The 8,038-nt window shown below is 42.8% G+C and overlaps 1 pseudogene; it reads right to left on the bottom strand.

The window, feature by feature from the left end:
• Positions 1-469: 469 nt before the first annotated feature.
• LOC149998230 (pterin-4-alpha-carbinolamine dehydratase 2 pseudogene) lies at positions 470-5,343 on the bottom strand (annotated as a pseudogene).
• Between the last annotated feature and the right edge of the window lie 2,695 nt (positions 5,344-8,038).

The following is an 8,038-nucleotide window of genomic DNA, read 5'->3' as shown; positions in this document are numbered from 1 at the left end:
CCTGTCCAGTCAGCTTGTGCTCCTGTCTCACTGCCTCTTCTGCCCTGGTCTGCACGTGTCCTGGCCTTCAGTCAGACTTAATTCCTGGCTGTTCTTTTTGGTTTTTCCTGAGAGGCCTCCTCAGTCTAAGGGCCCCAATTATAGTCTCTTATACCACCCTACCATTTTCCTCATTGCACTCACCATAACTTGCAATAATATGCTGATCACAGCATATAATATGATGCTTTGCTGTGAAGAAATAGACTAGGAAGGCTGGGGTCAGTATCCTTGAACAGATGCTGATGCACAGTAGACACTGGTATTTATTTATTGTAGTTCTGAAAATCATTTTGTATTTAAGCACTGATTTTAAAAAATGTGGTATAAAGGTAAACTAAATTTGCAACTTAATCTGTTCATGTAAATTACTTTCAAAATACATTGTACCTAAGCTGTGTAAAAGATTTCGCATGTATTTTGAAATAAATCATAAAGAAGCAGCTGCTTTTTAAATAAACTTGTCCAGTTTCATGTCTCTTTTGTTCAGTTGACCACAGTCATGCGAGGTGAGAGGCATCTGGACCTTGTTGTATGTGTTGAACCATTCTGGGTGATGATTTATCTTCTCTGCTTGTAGAGCAACTCAGGACATAAAGCCAAATGCCTGACTGCAATTTCTTTAGGAGAATTCTTGGTAAATGGGATCTCTCTCTCTCTCTTCATTTCAACCATCCTGCTGCTTTAAGGTCAACTATAACTTGGCTCCTCTCTTCTGCTGTCAACAAGTGAACATTTGCTGACATAGCTGTGAGGCCCAGACTCAGACCCTGCAGTGCCACCACCAAGTGCCACATCACCACACATCGATATTTACTGAATGACAGACTGACTTCAGGAATGACACTCTTACCCTGCCACCCAATATGGTAGCCACTAGCCACACATAACTATTTAAATGCAAATTAATTAAAGTTAAGTAAAAAAACCAATTCAGTTCCTTAGACACACTTGCTTGCCCCCTTTCAAGGTCACATTTCTGTGGTTAATGGCTGCTGTGTTGAACAGCATAGAATGATTCCACAACTGTGGAAAGTTCTATTGGGCCAACTATGAATATCAGTCCATTCACTCAGGTGGTTAAGAAATGTAATTTCATCTTTCTATGACAGAATTTAATTTTTATCTCAAGCTTTTATTCTTCTGGGTGAGGGACAGTTATTAATCTTTCTGGTAGCAGGGTGAGATCTAGGAGCCTTATGTAATGTCAGGGGCTCGGTGGGGATGTGGCACCAAGATGCCTTCCTCTTCATCAGGGCATCAGTCCGTGAAGGACAAATAGCACTGAAAGTCTTATAATGAAAAAGGGCAACCCTAGTTTCCATCTCTCCCTCCTCTGCTCCTTCTCATTCCCTAAAGGCATCCTCTTCCATTTTTTAAAAGCTATTTCTCCAGGTTCATAAATAATGTGTCTATGGCTCTCTTTTGATCTGCCCACTTTAGACATTCTCTACTGAATTCCTGTTACGGTGGATGAGAAATTTTTGCTTTTATTCATCTCTCCAACTCTCTCCTTCTTTCCATTTAGTTTTATTACAGTTTTCATTATTATAACTATACTATTATTATCCACTTTTGAACACCCTATGATCCTGTGTCCTTTCTTGAACAACTCTCAAAAAGTTACTAATTGTGACGTTTTCTTGTTTCCTTTGCATTTCTGGCTAAACCTTCTCGCATCCCCTAATAATTCGCTGAAACAGTTTTTCGTACACATTCGCACACGGTCAAACCTTTCTTCCCCTGGAGACATTTCTCTCTCAGTCCTCAGTCCTCCTGCTCCAACCTATCCTGGCTGCGGAATGGCCATTGTTCTGGGGCTCCCTGCACTTCTTGTCTGTGTTGAAAGCTGTTTTCTCAACCCCATAGCTCTGTTTTTTCATGACTTAGTTCCTCATGTTGGCAGAGAACAGCTTCTGGCAGTTTCTTAAGACAGGCTGCACAGAGTTAAACTTTTCAAGTCCATGAATGTCTGAAAGTATCTTTATTCTAGCCTCACACTTGATTGATAGTTTGGCCAGGACAAGAACTTTAGGCTGAAATGAATTTTCAGTAAGAATGTTAAGCGGTTGCTTCATTATCTTGTAGCTTGCAGTATTGCTGCGGAGAAGCCCTAAAGTAGCCCATAGAGCTAGTGCTGAGGGAGGGGGAGAAAGAGAGAGAGAGAGAGAGAGAGAGAGAGAGAGAGAGAGAGAGAGAGAGAGAGAGAGAGAGAGAGAGATCAACATGATTGGCTGCCTCCCGCATGTGCCCTGCCTGGGGATCAAACCTGCAACCTTTTGGCGTACTGGACAATGCTCCATCCAGCTGAGCCACCAGGCCAGGGCACTGCCCCACTTTTCAAGGTATGTATTGCCTCCATCCTTTTTGCCTTTCTGAGGGCTTGAGGGACGAGCTGGTTTGCTTCCCATGATCTCTTTCTCTGGGTGCTTGGCTTTGACCTTTCTCTGAGTGTCCTTTTCCATTCCTTTATCCTTCTCTATTTCTATATGTCAAGGCTTGATTTTACAGATCACTTGCAGCCTCATTAATATGGAGGTTCTGCTTCTGTATCTTGCTCTCCTTGTTACTTGGGGATGACTTTTAGAAAGAGTTTGCTTTATCACTTAGGAATCAGAAGTCTTTCATGAAATCTCCAGCTAGTCAGTCCACTTTGCTCTTTGCCGTGTATCTCCTATGCCCGAAATCCACTCAGAACTTAAGATTTTCAGTTCAAAAGCCAAGAATTGACTTACTTGTTCTGTGTGTTTTGCTATGTGATCCCTTGCCTAAGATGGCTGGCATAGAATGAATGCTCAGATTTGGGGATAGATAAAGGAAATGTATGGAGGCAGAACACCCTAGTAATTTATCAAAATGTTATTCTGCTACAGTAATTAAAGATTAGAAACATTAAAGATCAGGACCACTGGAAGTACCAGGGAGGAATGGGCACTTAGTCATGAGATGTGCTTTCCAATTTAAAATGGCAAACACAAGAAAATGCCCACCTGAAAGCTAGAAACCCAGGAGAGGCGACCTTGGCAGTTTACCTAGAGGAACACTCAGAAACATTGGCATGCCAGGATTTGATGACTTGGGAAAAACCTAGCTAAAGAGGTCATCTAGCCAGTTTATTCATTTTACAAATGGAAAAGTGAAGTCAAAGGTGGGAAGGAACTAGACCAAGGTCACTGAGTCAGTTAAGAACACAGATGGAATCTAAACTGTGGTTTTAACTTTGGTACTTTTATCCTTGCTCCATTTTCATGACATACCTCCATTTTTATAATTTGTGTGCTGGTTTTGACAATTAGGTATCTACCTCATTATTTTGGAAGAGCAAGAACATAATTTTTACTGATATTCTGATGGCCTTCTCACTGTGATCAGTTTTGACAATGGCATTTCTGTGCAGGGAATAAATATAGAAGTTCAGGATGCACCTCTTAAAGGTCATCTTCTGGCAGGACTTCATAAGCCTTTAACCCTATAAGTGCACATTGCAGTTCTTCAAAGAGATGCATGGTCAGTGTATGAGTGTGCTGGGGCTGCTGTAACAAAATACCATAGACTGGGTGGCTTCAACAATAGAAATTTATTTTCTCACAGTTGCAGAGGAAGTCAGAGGTCAAGTTGTTGGCTGGGTGATTTCTTCTGAGGTCTCTTTCCTTGGCTTTTAGACAGCTACCTTCCCCCTGTGTCTTCCTTTACATGGTCTTTCCTTCTGTGGGAGTGCCCCTCTGGGATCTCTCTGAATGTCCACATTTCCTGTTCTTACAAGGACACCAGTCCCGTTGGATTATGACCCACTCTAAAGGCTTCGTTTTAACTTAATCACCTCTTCAAAGCCCTATGTCCGAATACAGTTACATTCTGAGATACTGAGGGTTATGGTTTCAACATATGAATTTGGGAAGAGGCACAATTAAGCCCATAACATCTGTGTTTCCCCTCTTTGTGGTTGGTGGAGTCCTTTGTAGTACTGAGGAGTTTATGGTTTAGGGAATAGCCTTTGGGAAATGGTGCTTTTGGGAAACAAAATGAACAGGCCCCACCTGAGAAGAGACATGATCCTGAACCAGTGTCCATAACTGTACATACATGACTGATCTCATGAGGAAAATCAGGGGCATGGGATGGTGGATATCTAGGGGAAGGGATGGAGCTGGCTAAAAACAACATTTTTAAAAAAAAAAGTGTATGGGGTGGTACATAGAATGAAAGGAAGGGCCCCAGGGACTCTGCCTCGCTGTCTCTCTGTCTCTTTATCTCTCTTTCACCTCTCCCTCTCTCTGCTTGCCTTCATTTAGATTCATTCCTTTTTCCCGCAGAGGGGCTCCCTCCACAGTGCCCAAAGCAAGCTGGTATTTCTCGTCATATCCGTGATAAAAAGACAGCCATGGCTCCAGATTGGGCCACATTTCTAGAGAGCTAGTTAGTCCTTTTATTGGCCCCAGGTTGGATATAATCCAGAAATGGGGATGAAAGCATATGGGGCACCTAAAGGTCACATCCGGTGCAGTGAAGGTAGGTAGAGCCTTACCATGTTGCAGTGAGAATGAAGAAGTGACACAGAGGTCCACCCCCAGAGTCCACAGAACTGTTGGAGGAGCGTCTTCCAGCATCTCGGGAGTCTAAGTCAAGGCTTGTCCTGTGTCTTTTATGCGATGGTCACTCGGGTACAGCCCTAAGAGGAGACACAGGAGGCGTTCAAGGAAAACAGCATTTGTCATACTCACAGGTCCCAGCAACAGGAGGCGCAGCAGGCCGTGGGGGCCACACCCCCTCACTGCCTTTGACATTAGTTCCTGAGAGGAGTGTGGGGACCATGATTTTTTTTTTTTTTTTTTAAGATTTTCTTACTTCAAAAGTCCAAATTCTCTCATGGGGCTAGAGAGCTGGAAGCCGAGAAGACTGGTTCTGGGCTGGAGACACCCAAAGCCTTTGATGTGCATTGAGGAATGAGAAAAGGTAGGTTCCCCGTGTTTACTCACCAATGTCTGGTGATTTTTCAATAGCAAGGCCAGTCAAGGGTCAGCATCTTCACACAGATTTTAATGGTCCCGCCCCCAACTATAATAGGTGTATTGTGGTTGGTTTCTTTGGGTTAGTTAGTTTGGGTGCACAATTTTGAGCCTAGAGCTAAGGGTAGGAACTAGTAAGAGAGAAAATAAAGAAGACCCTGAATTTCTGGGAAGCAAATCAAAAACACTTTAGGTGCCAAAGAGTGGCCCGTGATAGAGGGTTTGAGGCTGAGCTGCGAAGTCAGTCAGCACTTCCTTTCTCAGGGATCCTTGCCTTCAGAATTTCTCTGGATCCCGTCACGCTCAGAGGCTCCTAATTTAGAGATCGCCAAATGCCCATGTTTCTTTGTGTCTAAGGGTAGATGGCCTCCATCATTCATCCATTCAACAGTTTTCTGAGAGCTTAGTATGTCGTTGGCTCTATGGCAGGTCCTGGAAATACAGCCCTGGGCCTTGGAAACACATGGTCACGTGGGCAAGGGTGAAAGAAGTCTGGTGGTCCTGTTCAATGGGGTGTAGAGTGATTATTGGCCTTCGTCTTGATCCTCATTGCCATTTTCGGACCATTACTCATCCATCCTCGTGAAAAAAACTTTTCTCTTGTGAGGTTGTCCCTATATAGCCAATATGGCCAATAAGGCTTTAGAGAGGAAGCATCAGTGTGGCAAGGCCTCAAATGATGGGCAGTTATTCCAGCTGAAAAAGATGAGGGAGAGGCTGAAGAAGGGCATGAGAGGCAGAGCAAAGAGCAGGGCAAATATATCTTTAGGATTCTAGGCTGCTGGGCAGACCTCTCAGTTTCCCTTAGTTTCCAGTGAGATTTCTCTCCTGGCTCCAGAAGAATGCCCTGTTGCCCGACTCCTGGGAGAATATCTGCTATTCTCAACCTACTTTGTAGAGTTCAGTCTCCTAGTAGCCCTGTTTCTAGGAAATTTTGTCCTTCAAGGCAACGGAGAAAGAAATCAATGAACTGCAAGGGTCCATTTAGCATTGAGACAGATTTAAGGTGGGAAACGTACAAGAATGAATGTCTGTGTGCAAATTAGGGTCCTTTTCTACAATTGTGTTTGCTTAAATGGCCCATGGCCAGAGATTTGCCTCCAGAGAAAGTGGAGTCTTTTTTTTTTTTTTTTTTTTTTTTTTATCAATCCCAGAGGAAGTGTAATTGACATGAGGTTTGTGGGCTGCCTCAATAATTTACCCCCTCTACCAAAGCAGATCTAAAGGAAAATAACATGGTTTCATATTTTTGACTTGTGTGGTGGGTGATCACCCATAATTTCCAGAACAGCAATGCAGTTTGCAAGAGAAGAAGCTTTTGATTAGATTTAAATGAATGTCTTGAATAGAGTCTGAAATGGGAAAAGAAAGCAGCGCTGCCCTTTGAGTCTGCAAAACATAAAACCAATTTGCCTTGAAAAAAGTTATCTCAATTTCTTTCTCTGTTCATATTTGCAAGTTAAATAGGATTAAGTCCCAATCAGCCATTTATTACACACTTGCCAAGTATGTAGACTTTGACTTGGCTGAGAGTCAGATCTCCTCACGGTCAAGTTGAGTGTCAGGTGCTTTGATTTACAGGGACTTTAGGAGCTGCTTGTGGTATCACCTTTTCCTACTCAGAATATGTGTCCCCCCCACCCCCAATTATTTAGAACTCTGTCTCTCACATCTAGAGACAGCACTTAACTTTTCAGAATGTGGAGCATGGTCAAAGGTATCGGAATGCATAGCATAAGGTCACATAAGAGGAATACATAAATTCCTAATACCTGAGATCAATGACTACTCACAAAGTTCTAATGTTTTATTTTTGATATATATTTCAACTTCCATTTTGATTTCAAGACCCCATAGAACAAATATCTTGTTTCTTTTTGCCACCATGAAGAAGGGTTTTTGAAAACTGAGAATCTACTTTCATGGTGGCCAAGCTCCAGTGATAAACAAAGTCCTTTTCCAACTCACTCACCTGGGGACTGAGATGTCAGAGTAGATAACTGTTTGAGAGAGGAAATGAGATTTCATCAGCTGTGCCTCCTGAGCACAGTCAGATGGTCTTTATTGAATAGAAATAAAAATGTGTCTCTTTTTTTCACTAGCACAAGAATTTTGGCTAAAATAAGAGCAAGGAAGACTCCCATGCTAAGGCCTTGGTAAAGGAAAACATAAGGGATAAATGTATGTACACAGCCAGCTCACTGCACCCAGAACTCTCTCTCTGTATGTGTAACCTGTGACTGCCCTAAAGGGAAAGATTAAAATTCAAAGCATGTAGATCCTTGGCTGTTTGATTTCAGACACAGAATTGCAAACGGGCTGATAAACATACTCAGCACGTATCCTACTGTCGTTTTCTCTGTGTTCTGTTACTTTGGGCTCAGCAGAGAGGCAGGACCCAGTCAACTCTGGCTGAGAAGGATGTCCCCTCTCCTCCATGATGGGTAGGAGTCCCATTGTTCCAACTGAGAGTCTCCTAGCCTCCCTCCACTTCTCTAGTATGTTTGAAGCAGGTGAGGACTAGAGGGGCCTGAATGGGAGCAAGTTTGCATTTATTTATCTATCTTTCCATGCCCTGGGGGAAAGTAGGAAAGTCTTACCTCCCTCTAGGGAGATCATTCATGTGGTCAGGAGGCCCATGAGATCTTAGTGATAAATGAGAGGACTGATACTGGGAAGACAAGGTGACTCCATCTCCCACAATTCTGGGGAGTGACTAAGGTTTTTCATTGGTTAGATTCTTTTTCTCTGCCTGCCTTTTAATTCTTGGATTTTTGAGGTCAAGACACAACTCTGTATTTTCTTAAATGTTGCATCAATTATTGAAAACTTAGACAGCAGGCTTAGGTTATTTGTCCTGTTGAGTCCAAGACAAGTAATCTTAGGTCCAAGAGTATAGAAGGACACGCCTACAGTCCTAGAATTGGGAAAGATCGGGAACTCTCATTTGTGTTTTGAGCTTCATGGACCTTTGGAAGAAATGAACAGCATTG

The sequence above is a fragment of the Furipterus horrens genome, unplaced genomic scaffold (genome assembly GCF_987537825.1).
Source record: "Furipterus horrens unplaced genomic scaffold, mFurHor1.1.pri manual_scaffold_11, whole genome shotgun sequence".
Taxonomy (NCBI): domain Eukaryota; kingdom Metazoa; phylum Chordata; class Mammalia; order Chiroptera; family Furipteridae; genus Furipterus; species Furipterus horrens.
The sequence above is the reverse complement of the archived record's forward strand: the minus strand, read 5'-3'. Positions and strand labels throughout refer to the sequence as shown.